At 45.6% G+C, this 13935-nt stretch overlaps 1 protein-coding gene across 1 annotated transcript in view; it reads right to left on the bottom strand.

Annotated features, from left to right (window-relative positions):
- PAIP2 (poly(A) binding protein interacting protein 2) overlaps window positions 1-12702 on the bottom strand; it is a 443063-nt gene extending 430361 nt beyond the window's left edge. The window contains exon 1 of the mRNA XM_029583907.1: window positions 12589-12702. The gene's annotated coding sequence lies outside the window, so the exon portion shown is untranslated. The remainder of the gene's footprint in view (window positions 1-12588) is intronic.
- Between the last annotated feature and the right edge of the window lie 1233 nt (window positions 12703-13935).

Consider the following 13935-nt stretch of genomic DNA (forward strand, 5'->3'; position numbering starts at 1 on the left):
AAGCAGATTGTGATAAAATGCAGAAGGATCTTGCGAGACTGGAAGATCGAGCATCCATATGGCAGATAAAATATAAAATATAACGTGAACAAGCACAAAGTGATAAATATAGGGAAAAACAACCCATGCTATAGTTACATGATGTTAGGTTGCATTTTAGGAGTTACCATCCAGGAAAAGTTTGCTTACTGTAAACGGTGTTTCCGTAGATAGCAGGATGAATTAGCCATGCTGTCATGGAACTGACAGTCAGGCCCAGGAGGCGGAGCTTCCTAAGTGATGTCAGAGCTTTGCTCGGAGGCTGCGCATGGTTTCCGCGCTGATAACGACTCTCCTCAGTCTTTGATAAAGCAAACGTCGTCGTAGAGTTGTTATCGACTGTCAGGGAGGTGGGTGGGTCAGCATGGCTAATTCATCCTGCTATCTACGGAAACACCGTTTACGGTAAGCAAACTTGCTTTTTCCCGTCGATAGCAGGGCTGAATTAGCCATGCTGTCATGGGAATCCTAAGCTCCCAGCACACTGCCCAGCAGGTCATAGGTATTGTCTTATACAGCGTGATGGTCATTCGGTGACAGTCGACCTCTTGGAGTCTGTGGACAATGACTGCAGCAGGGTTGTACCAAACTTTGCATCGTCCGTTGACTGTTGGTCAAGACAGTAATGTGAAGTGAACGTGTGAAGAGAAACCCACGTGGCTGCTTTGCAAATGTCCACCGGTGGAATATGTCGTAAATGGACATATTCCACCATACCACTGCTCGTGCTTGATGAGCCGTGGGCCAAGATGGCAATGTAGAGTTAAGCTTCCGATGGCAGAACTGTATACATTGGGTGATCCAGCTAGAGATGATGCGTTTGGTTACCGGAAGGCCCGGGGCATTCGGGTTAAACAAGACAAAGAACTGTGTTGTCCTATTGGGCGAATGGGTTTTTTGTTTCTAGTATGCCAGTGCATGCAATAATCTCTGTCATTCTTATGAGGTTTCGGATAAAAAAAAAAAAAAAAATCGGTAGTTCGATTGATTGGTTGAGGTGAAATTGGGAAGACTACCTTCGGCAGGAAGGAGGGGTGTGTCCGTAAGAGCACTTTATGGTGGTAAAACTGAAGGTATGGGCTATAATATACCAAGGCTTGCAAATCGCTAACACGTCGAACCGATGTGATTGCGATGAGGAAGATAACCTTCCAGGTGAGGTATTTCAGATGAGCTGATTCCAGTGGTTCGACGGGTGAGACCATCAGTTGTTCCAGAACTACGTTTAGATTCCACGGAACTGGTGGTTTTGATACCGGAGGGCGAAGATGTGTGAGCCCTTTTACGAATCGAGAGACCATTGGATGGACGGAGATTGGTTGGCCGTTGTGTGATCGGTGAAAAGCTGCTATCGCACTGAGGTGGACTCTGACGGAAGATTTAGCAAGACCAGCCCTATACAGCGTGTATAGGTAGTCTAGCAGGGTTTCTGACGTACAGGTAAACGGGTCCACCTTTTTGGTGTCGCACCACGTGGTGTAGCGATTCCATTTGAAGTGATAGTTTTTCCTCGGGGATGGTTTGCGAGCTGCTAAGATGACTTCCTGAACTGTGATGGAGAGGCCTTGTTCCGACAGAAGCGCCGTTCAACCTCCAAGCTGTGAGATGCAGAGAGGAGTGTAACGGATGGAGGAGGGACCCTTGGTCTTGGGACAGCAGGTTCTCTTAGTTGGGGAGTCTGAACGGTGCGTCCGACGACAGATGTAGAAGGTGCACGTACCATGGCTGTTGCAGCCACGCCGGTGCCACGAGGATCAGCTGCGCTTCGTCCCTCATGCACTTCTGTAAGGTTTTTGTGATGAGGGGGTTTGGGGGAAATGCGTACATCAGTGGCTTCGTCCATGGAATGAGGAAAGCATCCTGGGCGACCCTGTGCAGAGTCGGCCATATAGAGCAGAAGAGATGCACTTTCCTGTTGTGTTCTGTGGCGAAAAGATCTATGGACGGATGACCCCATCTCTGGAAGATGGACTCGGCTATCTGGTTGTCGAGGGACCACTCATGTGAATGAAAGATTCGGCTCAGCCGGTCCGCTTGCGTATTGGCGATTCCCGGCAAGTAAGTTGCTTGTACGTGAATGGAGTGGTGGACGGACCATTGTAGGAGGATTAGGGCTTCGCGGCATAGAGTCCAAGAGCATGATCCCCCTTGTTTGTTTATATTAAACATGGCCACCTGATTGTCCATGTAGACCATTACCCTGTGGCCTTGAAGGTGAGAGACGAAGGTGCGTAGAGCGTACCAGATGGCTCTCAATTCTAAGAGATTGATGTGAAGGGATTGTTCGCATTTTGACCAGAGGCCTTGCGTCTGGAGGCAGTCAAGGTGAGCTCCCCAACCCTTGTGGGAGGCATCTGTGGTTAGAACTGCATTGTGCAGTAGGAGAGTGAAGGGAACTCCTTTGGTGAGTGCTGATTTGCGTAACCACCAATCCAAGTCTGTCATCAGTCTTTGTTAAGGACACTGTCCAGTGTAGTGGTTGCGAGTGTTGTTTCCACTGTCGTTTGAGACCCCATTGGAGGTGTCGCATGCGTAGTCTCATGTTGGAGACTGCATGGATTGAGGCGGCCATATGTCCCAAAACTTGCAAGACTTGATGTGCCGTTGGCGACACAGTCGACTGTAGACTGCGGTAAAGGAGTCGCATTGTTAGTTTCCTGTCAGCCGGCAGGAACACTCGGTATTTGATTGTGTCCAACTGAGCTCCTATGAACTGTATCGTTTGTGTAGGATGCAAGTTGAACTTCTGATAGTTGATGATTAATCCCAACCTGCCCAGGCACCGAATTGTGTTTTGGAGATGTTGTCGAAGCGTGTCCGGGCTGGCGGCTACTAACAGCCAATCGTCGAGATAAGGAAAGATCATGATCCCCCTTTGCCGGAGGAACGCCACCACCACTGCCAAGCATTTGGTGAACACCCTGGGCGCAGTGGACAGGCCAAAGGGCAGGACCTTGTATTGGAAGGATTGGCCATGGACTTGGAAAGACAGGTATCGCCAGGAGGACGGATGCATAGGAATATGGGTGTATGCATCCTTGAGATCGATGGAGCACATCCAGGCTAGGGGTTGGATCAAAGGTAGCAGAGATTTGAGAGATATCATTTTGAACTTTTCCTTGACAATGAACTTGTTCAGTTCTCTGAGGTCCAGAATCGGACGAAGGTACCTGGATTTCTTTGGAATTAGGAAATAGGGGGATTGGAATACCGTGCAACCCTCTGTTGGGGGAACAGTGCGGATTGCCTGTTGTAATAACGTTGCTACCTCTTGTGCTAGTCAGTTTTGATGTGGTCTGGACCCCTTCCATATTGTGTGGGGAAGCGGAGGGGGAGAGTGGAAGTGAATTCTGTACCCGTGTCGAACAATATCTAGTACCCATTGGTCGGTCATGATCTTTTCCCATTCCCGGATGTGTGTCGTGATGCCTCCTGCTAGTACCCATTGCGGTGGTGGCGGGGCCACGCTCAAAAAGACGGATTAGTCTTGGCCGAGGCGGCGGGTTGCTGCGTTTGTGGGCGTTGGCCCAGGGGTCGTCCTCGTCTGTTCTGGTTCTGTTGACTAGGTGGACGAGCAGCCAGCTGATAAGGCGGGGTATGGTAGGAGGTGTATAGCCGATACATGCGGCGTTGGAAGGGTTGTCTGCGCAGTATAGTGGGATATCTGCGTGGTGCGGAGTAGGATTGTGGAGTAGCCAACGACTGTACTGCCACAGACTGCTCCTTTAGTTGGGCTACCGTTTCCTGGAAACTAGTCCCAAACAAATTATCTGCTTTGCACGGTAAATTCGCCAGTTTTTCGTGGTCATCTTCTCAAATGGAACTTGCCCGCAGCCACGCAATATGCCATGCCGCAATAGCCACCGCGGAGACGCGCGAGGAGGTCTCAAAACTGTCGTAGACCGTGCGCAACAAATGGCGAATGCTTTCCTCCAGATCTTGAACATGATTTCTGTCCCCAATGGGATGGACAGGATCTAAGCTGGCTCATCCATTGCACACACTCATAGAGGTATTGGATGACATAGAATTGGTGATGGTTAATGCGGGCGGACAGCATTGACGCCTGGAATATGCGCTTTGCAAATTCATCTAGTGAATGCAGATCCCTACCTGGAGGAGTAGCGGAGTGTAATCTAGACTTTTGCGCCCACGCCGATTCAACTACCAAGGATGCATGGGGAAGTTGTGTTGAGTAGTAAGGTGATTTTTGTACCTTATACTTGAGGTCGGTCTTCCTTGAAACTGGTGGGAGTTGAAAAGGGGTCTCCCAGGACCATTCCAGTATTGCTGGTAGATCAAAAATCTTTAAGAGATCTAGAGTCGCCGATCTCGGATCTGGCACCTTCTGGATGTTCAGGTTGAAAACCGAACTTATATTTTCCAAAAATTTCGGATAGGTAAGGTCTTCCGGAGGAGAATATGGTTCCGCCAGTTCATCCCCCGGTTCTGAGGGGTATCCAGTTGAACTATCCAGTGATGTGGGTTGTCGGTCCGGTGACCCTGGGGTATAGGAACCTTGCAGTTGCGATGCCGGGGCTGGAGAGAGTGCCCATGGAGATGGTGGTCGGACATCCTGTGGAGATGGATGTATGTTCTGCGGGGATGAGTCCAATGAGGGTTGTAGATAATCCTTGTCTGTACTGGGGAATGAATGTCCCATCTGGTAAGAGGACTTCATCACATCAAAGAATCCCGACAATGCCAGGGAAAGGATAACGAAAGCGTCCTTTGTTGCCGCCGGCATCAGTGGTTTAGTTGGTACGGTTGGTCTGGTCATTGGAATGGCTGCCACGAGTATGTCTGTATCTGGTGGATTCCCCGGTCCATGCGTATGCATTCTTTCTTTCACCTTACGTTTTTTCGCTAGGGGTTCTTGTAGGATGTCACCCCTGGAGTGGCGTTTGGATGCTAATGATAGGCCTGAGAATTCAGGAGCCGAGGAGGCCGGGGAGCTGGACGATGAAGACAGATAAATATAATGAATGATGAAGAATGCTGGGCTGCATAGAGAGAGGAATATCGAGTAAGAAAAGGGAAGTGATTATCCCCTTGTACAGGTCCTTGGTGAGACCTCACCTGGAGTACTGTATTCAGTTCTGGAGACCGTATCTCCAAAGAGACAGAGACAAGATGGAGGCGGTCCAGAGAAGGGCAACCAGAAAAGTGGAGGGTCTTCATCAAATGACTTATGAGGGGTGATTGAAGAATCTAAATATGTATACCCTGGAGGAAAGGAGAAGCAGAGGTGATATGATACAGACTTTCAGATACTTGAAAGGTTTTAATGATCCAAAGACAACGACAAACCTTTTACGTCAGGAAAAAAATCAGCAGAACCAGGGATCACGATTTGAAACTCCAGGGAGGAAGACTCAGAACCAATGTCAGGAAGTATTTCTTCACGGAGAGGGTGGTGGATGCCTGGAATGCCCTTCCGGAGGAAGTGGTGAAGACCAGAACTGTGAAGGACTTCAAAGGGGCATGGGATAAACACTGTGGATCCATAAAAAGTCTAGAGGACGTGAATGACGGCTACTGCCTGGAGATAATATCCTTATTTAATAAACATACACATGGTTAATGCGATTCCAACAATGCTGTAAGCTTCAACGGCAAGAGGAAATGTGAAAAAAGATTGCATTCACAAAAAGCAGGGAGTAGCTTGCTTGTTACGGCGGTTACTACCCCAAACCAAATAAGCCTGATACTTCACTTTCAATACATACCCAGCATAGTTCTCTGCTTCAACGGCAGGGGGAATGAAGAAAAGTGGATCTATATACAGACAACAACGAACAAGGACTGAATTACATAGTCTGGGTAAACAAATAAGCATGGGTGTAGCTTGCTTATTGCGGCGGTTACTACCCCTAACTAATTAAGCTAGATATTCACTTAGATGCAGTTCCAACACTGCTCTCTACATTAATGGTGGGGGTGGAAGGGAAACAGAACCAAAAGGTTACTAAGAGCCAAGACTAACAGAAGTATGAGAAAAAAAAAATAAAAAGTGCAAAGCTTACTGGGCAGACTGGATGGGCCGTTTGGTCTTCTTCTGCCGTCATTTCTATGTTTCTATAAGCCTCATCTCTGTCAGACCTGGACGAGGAGGCTGGTGACGAGGGTGTTAAGGTCAAGGGAGCATCCCTGGACCTTTTTGATACAGTGGCCTGTGGCTCAAACCAAGATTTCTTCCGTGGACCCAGATGTTCAGGTGAACGCGTGCGATCTTTTAATGTTTTCTTGCTAGTTTCCGATGTTGGCGTCGAGGGCTGTATGACATGCGTCGATGGCGCCATAGCGTGTGTCGGTTCGCTTCGGCGCCGCTTCGCTTCATCTCTGCGCCGCATCATCGCAGCGCAACTGCTTTGCTTCCTTGCGTCGTATCTGCGCAGTGTCTTCGCGCCGTGATGGTGTCGGCGCCGGAAGAGGGTGCGTCATCCGTGGCAACTCGGCAGATCTCGGTCGAGGAGTCTGCTCTTCTGGCGCCATAGGTTTTGTAGCCTGCGTCGTCTGCACCCATCGCTGCTTAGATTGGACGTGCGTCTTTGGTTCCAGCGGGTGGCTTAATTGTCGGGTGTGTGTTACTGCCCGCTCTGACGCATGCGGCTCCGGCCACCGCTTTTCCACACGGGAGGGATCTCGACTCCCAGCAGCCAGGCTCTTACCTCCTGCCCAGTGCTTTGTAGTCGGAGGTTCCATGGAGGCCGCTCGATGGTGGGGGGCCGGCGCGGACGTACTAGGCCCCGGGGGAAGAGTGGGCCTCCGACGGCGGGGCATAGGGCTCTGTCCTCAAGGCCCGTAGACGCTCCATCTTCTCCTTCCTCTGTCGGCATGCCCTCGGCGACATCAGACCGCAGTGGGGCACGCCTCGAGCGGGTGGTCTGGTCCCAGACAACAGTAACAGCGGTCATGTCCATCTGTGATGGACATGACCTTCCTGCAGAGGCAGGGCTTGAATCCGGAAGGCCGGGGAGCGTCCTTGTCTTTCATTTCTTCGGTTGTTCTTTCAGGATTTGGGTTTTTTCTGAGGAGGTCTGAGGCTCCGCGTGCAATCCCGTGCGCAGAAAAACAGACTGAGGAGAGTCGTTATCATAGAAACATAGAAATGACAGCAGAAGACGACCAAACGGCCCATCCAGTCTGCCCAGCAAGCTACGCACTTTATCCATTTTTTTTCCCTTTTTCTCTCTCCCACCTGTTACTATTGGCTTCCAGTACCCTCCAGCCCTAATTCCCCTCCACCCCACCACCAATTTAGAGAGCAGCTCCGTATCTGCATCCAAGTGACATCCAGCTCAATTAGGGGTAGCAACCGCTGTAACAAGCAGGCCACACCCTTGCCCCATACTCTTACCCAACCCTGGCTTTATTTTTTTGTTTGTTTTTTTTGAGGTTTTTTGGAGATAGCAGCCCTCCATCCTTCCACTCCGTGAAGGTGGAACACTAACTACTGGCCACTGGCATCCCGCTCCGTGAATGCCTCTGTGGCTACTGCCGCTCCGTGAATGCCTCTGTGGCTACTGCCGCTCCGTGCAGTGTTTTGCTGCCTCCACTTTATTCACGCCCTCTAGACTTGATGGATCCACAGTGTTTATCCCACGCCCCTTTGAAGTCGTTCACAGTTTTAGACTTCACCACTTCCTCCGGAAGGGCATTCCAGGCATCCACCACCCTTTCCGTGAAGAAATACTTCCTGACATTGGTTCTTAGTCTTCCTCCCTGGAGCCTCAGCTCGTGACCTCTGGTTCTGCTGATTTTTTTCTGACTGAAAAGGTTTGTCATTGTCTTTGGATTATTAAAGTTTTTCAAGTATCTGAAAGTCTGAATCATATCACCCCTGCTCCTCCTTTCCTCCTTTTCTCCATATTTAGATTCTTCAATCTCTCCTCGTATGTCATCCGATGAAGACCCTCCACCTTCCTGGTCGCCCTTCTCTGTACCGCTTCCATCTTGTCCTTGTCCTTATCAGCGCGGGAAACCACGCGTAGCCTCATAGCAAAGCTCTGACATCACTTAGGAAGCTCCGCCTCCTGGGCCTAACAGACAGTTCCATGACAGCATGGCTAATTCAGCCCTGCTATCGACAGGAAAAAAGATCTAGGCGTCATGGATGATAATACATTGAAACTGCTGGCTCAGAGTGCTGTGGCGGTCAAAAAAAACAACAAAAAACAATGTTAGGAATTATTAGGAAAGAATGGAAAATAAAATGGAGGATGTCGTAATGCCTCTATATTGCTTCATGGTGAGACCACACCTTGAAGACTATAAGAAATTCTGTTTGCCGCATTTCAAAAAAAGATATAGTTGCACTGGAGAAAAGTACAGAGAAGGGCGACCAAAATGATAAAGGGCATGAAACGGCTGCTCTATGAGGAAAAGCTACAGAGATTAGGACTGTTCAACTTGGAGAAGAGATGGCTGAGGGAGAATATGATAGAGGTCTACAAAATCATGAAAACACATGAACGGGTAAATGTGAATCAGTTATTTACTCTTTTGGATAATACAAGGACTAGGGAGCACTCTATGAAGTTAGCAAGTAGCACATTTAAAACAAACTGGAGAAAATTCTTTTTAACTGGACATACAATTAAGCACTGAAATTCATTGACAGTGGATGTGGTTAAGGCAGTTAGTGTAGCTGGGTTTAAAAAAAAGGTTTGGATAAGTTCCTGGAGGAGAAGTTCATAATCTGCTATTAATCAATAGGAAATAGTCACTGCTTGTTGCAGTCATTAGTAGCACAGGCTCCATTTACTGTAAGGCCGAGCGCACTGTATAACCTGCAGTCGGACGCGGGTTAATAGGCGCTAATCCACCCCCTAATGCTATAGGGGATTAGCACCTATTTAACGCACGGCCGACGCGGAGTGAATGAGATAGCGCTCATCACATGCAAATGCATGTGAATGAGGCTATTACTCATTCACTCCAAATGCAAAAAAATAAATGTGCGTCTCAGACGCACATTTATTGCTCAGCTATTAACGCCTGCCTGGAGCAGGCGTTAATAGCTGAGCACATTGAAAAAAAGTACAGTAAAGCAGAAAAAAATGCTTTTCTGTACTTCTTTAAAAGTAAAAAAAAAAAAAAGAATAAAAATTACCTCAGCCGGCCACATTGAAGAAGCAGGTATGCTTGGCGTCTGTTTTCATAACCGGCCGACTGCAGTTATGAAAACTGATGCTGAGTTTATCGGCATTGGTGTTCATAACCTGCAGACCGCCGGTAACCGCAGGGTCTCACTAGCAAGGAGGTGCTAAGGTCGCGCAAGCGTCCCTAGCACCTCCTTGCTAGCGCGACCCCCTAATTTGTTTATTGCATGGCGCCCCCCCCCCCCTTACAGGCACCATGCACGCCTCAAGAAAGCGGGCGCTGAAAAGTCAGCACCCGCTTTCCGCATTTAATATTGCATCGACCCCTGTGTGGGTACTTGTGACTCAAATTGGCCATTGTTGGAAACAGGATACTGGTCTTGATGAACCCTTGGTCTGAGCCAGTATGACATATCTTATGTAATAATGAAAAATGTAAAGAGAGAACAAATATTCATGTCAATACAAGAACTAGGGCACAAACTATGAATCTGTCAGGTGACAGGTTAAAACAAATACTGCCATATAGAAGGTCCCAGTTTGATCCCCATGTCAGCTGGAACTGAGAATCCTCTGGAGGCAGTTTCAATAGCCCCTGGGTGAAGGGGGGGGGGGGGGAGGGGAGTCATAACTTTCACCTAAGGGTGACACCTAGTGGCTGCATTTAGAATCCATGATTGCAGGATTCCAGAAAGAATTCTGGTGCCCAAGACCATCACTGCAATGACCAGACTAGACATTTTGGAGGAAAAGGGATATACAATAGGGGAAAAATCCCCTAGTAGTTGTGAATGAAGGCTCATAACACTGGGATCCCAGCCCTGGCTCCAAATGAGCTGGAGGCGCAAAGAGGAGAAAATTGTTGAATCAAAAAAAGGAGGCTATTCGCAAAATGCACTGTTAACTTGTGGATCTCACTGGATGCTCTGGAAACAAATAGTGTAACAAGATTCAAAAAAGGTGCAAATAAATTTAAGGAAGATAAATATTAAAATGCCAAATTCAGGTTCCTATATTCCTCACTTTATATTTCTGTCCTTGACACTGTGTTTATGATCATATAGTACAGATCATAATATTGTTTTTTACCTTTTTTGCACCTTGTGTTTTATTGCTTGTCAGAATATGATTACATTATAATGCTATATTAATGTACAAGAATTCATGCACCTTTGTAACATACATAGTAGATGATGGCAGAAAACGACCAATTGATTTCATCCAGTCGGGCCAGTTATCCTTATCCACACTGAAAGGATGTATCCCAGTTGACAGTCACAGACATTTGGCTGCTTCCTCAAATTTTCTTCTCAAATCTGTTTCCTCCATGTTTTGGGATAGGAACATGGTCTAAAATAGTCCATTTTAAATGACAAAATTCATGATGGTAATCAATACAATGTTATACTGCGGAGGCATTCAAACGAGCTGAATTCAAATTACTCTGATGTTCAATATGTCACACACTAATTTTTCTGTTTTTGCACCCAATGTATACTTTAGGTTAAGAACAAAAGAGCTTATATACAATACAATCAGAATTAGCCTGTAGCAAGCTTTCTTTTGACACAGTAACTCAGGTGGATGCTGCTATTAAAATCTAGTAATTATGTTGTCACAAAATTTGCAGGCATCACAGGAACTGTGTCCCAGGTTTACTACAAACGGGGCTTTAACCTACACAATCGAGTAGTACATGCATCTTATTCAATTTCCAATGTTTCTAGCAAACTTGGGACATGCCTGTAAATTTTGTGACATTATTACTGGACTTTAGTGGCAGCATCCATCAACAGATTACTGGGTCAAAAGAAAATTTGCTAGAGTGTAATTCTGATTATGTTGCATGCAAGCTCGTTTGTCCATGCCCTAAAATATACATTGGGTTCACAAAGAGAAAAATTAGGGTGCAACCTACTGAACATTGGAACCGTTTAAATACAGCTCGTTTGAATACCCCAATAATACACTGTTTTATTAATTACCACCATGAATTTTGTCATTTAAAATGAACTAATTTACATCATGTTCCTATCCCTAACTGTGGAGGAGACAGTTGGCAATGGCTCAACTTTAGGGAGCAGTTTTGGATCTTTAAATGAAATACTATAGCTCCCCTTGTTTTGAATGAAGCCTTGAATTGGTTCTCTTTGATTTGATTTTTGGTTAGTCCAATTAACTGTGTTTTCTTATTAGATATTTTCCAGTCATGCTGATGTTAAAATGGTGGGACAGTGCTGCCAGTGCATAATGTTTTCCAAAGTGATCTTTGGGTTTTTGTTTTGGCTATATAATCACTTTAATGGTGGTGGATTAATATAAAAAAGAGTCAGTATTAGGAACCATCTTGGCATCTCAGTTTACATCTTGACCCGATTTGACCATGATTAATTAAACTATCACACTCCTACCTTGCCTGTGTTACACAATGTTACCATAATATTGCTGCATTATAACAGAAGGTTCACGGCTCCTTTATTCCCTTGTCACCTTGATAAAATGCCAGTATATGTTAAAGCCCTTTACACTATTAAAAAAAACCTTATATTCCACATTAAAATTGGACCAGCAGTATTAAATAGATTACAGACATTCAATTTTTATAGACATGCAATTTAAACAAAATGTATATCTACTTACTATACCACCCATCCACCAGTCCATTAAAAATTGCCCTACTCTAAGCACCCAAATATAAAACCTTTAATGTTTTCCTAAAAGTAACAAACATTAGCTGTAAATCCCCAAAGGCTTCAATCTTCTGTTCCCTCTCAGTACATATTGTAGAACTATGTCACTGCAGATTATATTATTTTAAAGAGTCACAGACTACTTTGTTCCCTACAGCATATATTATATTATCTTCCGGGAACGCAAGCTTCTTTGCCCCCTCGTCATACGCTATATTGTATATTACCTCACAGGAAACAGGCTCCTTTGCTTTCTGTTAGAAAATGCTATTGTATTCTATCCTATTTTTGTACATTATATTATCTTCCGGGGGGCGCAAGCTCCTTTGCTCCGTCAGTAGATGATAATATAATATACAGCAATAATGTATACTATAATATCGCCAGGGGGCTCAGCCTCCTTTGTTCCCACAATGGGCTTTGTTGGCAGGGAGTTCCCGGCATGCGCTGCGTGTTGCCAGGTTCCCGGATATAAGGAGCCATGAAAGCCGTTTCAAAAACCGGAGGTACCAGGATCTTGCTGGTGCGCGCGCAAGGTTCACTCTTAGCACCATAGGATCCCTCTAACCCCAATCCGCTAGTCTTACCCTTCCATGGAGTCCTGCTCTATTCCCATCAACTTCGAAAACAGCAAATAGCAGCAGCCGCTACTTTTACAACTGCGCTACAGCTCCCCCGGTCACTGGTAGCCACCTCCAAGACCCCTCAAGGTAGCCGCCACCACCGCCAGTATCAAGGGGCTTCACCTTACCTACCTCTTTCCAAACAAACACGCAAACAGGAAATGACGTTAGTTGTCTCTTCAATGTCCGCGAGGCGACGAGCGAACGATCCCAGAGCCCAATGGGAACGGTGAACGCAGTGCCCGGATGTTCGGTGGAGGAGGGGGAGCAGGGTAGGCTAATCAGGCCAGCTCGGGAAGTGTGTACGGGTAATAAGTATGGAAAAAGAGAGCGTTGCTAGTAAGCGGAGTAGAGACCAGGACACCGCTGAATCTTAATTACTATGGGTTTGATATGAGTTCAGTTAAGCTTACTGTCAACCAAAGAGCGCGCATTATGTTTTTTGTTTCATTATGGCACTGGTCTTAAACTATACTATAGCGACACAGAGTAGAATATAATAATGGATCGTGGGTCCAGAAGACCCAGAATCCAGTTTCCAACAGTAGCTAATCCAGGGTTCAAAATACTTTGGAAAATCCCAAACAGTAAATAATCCCATGCTGCTATTGCACAGTGATAAGTACCTATTACCTAAATCCTTACCTTTTTAAAATCCAGCTATGACTAACAGCTTTAACCACGAATAAATTCTAGAGATTAATTGTGCATTGAGTGAAAACAGAATTTTCTCAAATTTGTTTTGAATATACTACTAATTAATTTCATGGAGTGCCCCCTAGTCTTTTTATTTTTTTGAAAGAGTAAATAACCAATTAATATTTACCCATTCTATTCCACTCATGATTTTATAGCCCTCTATCGTACCCCCTTCAGCCATCTCAAGCTGATCAGCCCTAACTTCTTTATCTCTATACAAAGGAACACTGCATGCCCAACAAGTAAAATCATCTCTGAGCAAAAGAGTGCTATCCTTAGCAGGCCCCCACCAGTGGAACATGCTCCCCCCAAATCTAAGACTTGAACCCAATCATCAAGAGTTCAAAAAAAGACTAAAGACTCTTCTTTTCCAACAAGCCTTCCCAGACTCACAATCCTACCAAGACGGAAAGTCTTCCCAAATAAGAAGTATCCCCTAATTATGGTCACCATACCAAGTCCTACCTTCAGGTCTCTGCAACTGGACAACAATCTTTGAGTTCTAAAAATTTATCTTATTATTTATATTTTCCTCTGCAACTGGACTACAATTTCTAAGTTCAAAAATTCATTTTATCTTATTATTTATATCTGGCATGGTTAATATGTCACTATATCCAAGTTAAATAGTTAAATTATACAGATTATATTACATAATTTTATTAATTACAATGTTAAACTATACTATATTATTTATTATCATTATGTTAAATTGTCATCCAGTTATATTGTTCCATATGTGCCACTGTTCTATGTAAAGCCCCTTATCTCTGTTGGGCA

The sequence above is a fragment of the Rhinatrema bivittatum genome, chromosome 18 (assembly GCF_901001135.1).
Source record: "Rhinatrema bivittatum chromosome 18, aRhiBiv1.1, whole genome shotgun sequence".
NCBI lineage: Eukaryota > Metazoa > Chordata > Amphibia > Gymnophiona > Rhinatrematidae > Rhinatrema > Rhinatrema bivittatum.